Here is a 2,194-nt window from a genome sequence, read left to right as displayed (position 1 = left end):
TCATCATCGAAAATTTTTTCCAAAGTTGAAGCAAATGGGCCCTAGAGTATGAAAAGTGAAACCACGGATCGATTTGAGAAATAAAAATTTTTTGTATGGGAGGGCCCCTGCTAGAACATTTTTCCCAAGTGCGACCATTTTACCCAGTGAGTCAAAAAAAATTTTTTTCACGGTGACTCAAAACTTCAATATTAGACTCCCCTGAGTATGAAAAGTGAAACGAAAATCATTTTTGAGAAGAAAAAATTTTTGTATGGGAGGGCCCCTGCTAGAACATTTTTACCAAGTGCGACCATTTTACCCGGTGAGTCAAAAAAAAATTTTTGTATTGGAGGGCCCCTGCTAGAACATTTTTCCCAAGTGCGTCGATTTTGGGTCGCCGACACAAGCTCGGGTCAAAAAAATTTTTTTTTCACGGTGACTCAAAACATCAATTTTAGACTCCCCTGAGTATGAAAAGTGAAACGAAAATCATTTTTGAGAAGAAAAAAATTTTGTATGGGAGGGCCCCTGCTAGAACATTTTTACCAAGTGCGACCATTTTACCCGGTGAGTCAAAAAAAAATTTTTGTATGGGAGGGCCCCTGCTAGAACATTTTTCCCAAGTGCGTCGATTTTGGGTCGCCGACACAAGCTCGGGTCAAAAAAATTTTTTTTTCACGGTGACTCAAAACATCAATTTTAGACTCCCCTGAGTATGAAAAGTGAAACGAAAATCATTTTTGAGAAGAAAAAATTTTTGTATGGGAGGGCCCCTGCTAGAACATATTTCCCAAGTGCGTCGATTTTGGGTCGCCGACACAAGCTCGGGTCAAAAAAATTTTTTTTTCTCGGTGACTCAAAACATCAATTTTAGACTCCCCTGAGTATGAAAAGTGAAACGAAAATCATTTTTGAGAAGAAAAAATTTTTGTATGGGAGGGCCCCTGCTAGAACATATTTCCCAAGTGCGTCGATTTTTGGGTCGCCGACACAAGCTCGGGTCAAAAAAATTTTTTTTTCTCGGTGACTCAAAACATCAATTTTAGACTCCCCTGAGTATGAAAAGTGAAACGAAAATCATTTTTGAGAAGAAAAAATTTTTGTATGGGAGGGCCCCTGCTAGAACATATTTCCCAAGTGCGTCGATTTTTGGGTCGCCGACACAAGCTCGGGTCAAAAAAATTTTTTTTTCTCGGTGACTCAAAACATCAATTTTAGACTCCCCTGAGTATGAAAAGTGAAACGAAAATCATTTTTGAGAAGAAAAAATTTTTGTATGGGAGGGCCCCTGCTAGAACATTTTTCCCAAGTGCGTCGATTTTGGGTCGCCGACACAAGCTCGGGTCAAAAAAATTTTTTTTTCTCGGTGACTCAAAACATCAATTTTAGACTCCCCTGAGTATGAAAAGTGAAACGAAAATCATTTTTGAGAAGAAAAAATTTTTGTATGGGAGGGCCCCTGCTAGAACATATTTCCCAAGTGCGTCGATTTTTGGGTCGCCGACACAAGCTCGGGTCAAAAAAATTTTTTTTTCTCGGTGACTCAAAACATCAATTTTAGACTCCCCTGAGTATGAAAAGTGAAACGAAAATCATTTTTGAGAAGAAAAAATTTTTGTATGGGAGGGCCCCTGCTAGAACATATTTCCCAAGTGCGTCGATTTTTGGGTCGCCGACACAAGCTCGGGTCAAAAAAATTTTTTTTTCTCGGTGACTCAAAACATCAATTTTAGACTCCCCTGAGTATGAAAAGTGAAACGAAAATCATTTTTGAGAAGAAAAAATTTTTGTATGGGAGGGCCCCTGCTAGAACATTTTTCCCAAGTGCGTCGATTTTGGGTCGCCGACACAAGCTCGGGTCAAAAAAATTTTTTTTTCACGGTGACTCAAAACATCAATTTTAGACTCCCCTGAGTATGAAAAGTGAAACGAAAATCATTTTTGAGAAGAAAAAATTTTTGTATGGGAGGGCCCCTGCTAGAACATTTTTCCCAAGTGCGTCGATTTTGGGTCGCCGACACAAGCTCGGGTCAAAAAAATTTTTTTTTCACGGTGACTCAAAACATCAATTTTAGACTCCCCTGAGTATGAAAAGTGAAACGAAAATCATTTTTGAGAAGAAAAAAATTTGTATGGGAGGGCCCTTGCTAGAACATTTTTCCCAAGTAAATTCGATTTTACCCGGTGAGTCAAAAAATTTTGAAAAAAATAT

This window comes from Anopheles moucheti (assembly GCF_943734755.1).
Source record: "Anopheles moucheti chromosome X unlocalized genomic scaffold, idAnoMoucSN_F20_07 X_unloc_50, whole genome shotgun sequence".
Lineage (NCBI taxonomy): Eukaryota > Metazoa > Arthropoda > Insecta > Diptera > Culicidae > Anopheles > Anopheles moucheti.
This window is presented reverse-complemented; position numbering follows the sequence as displayed.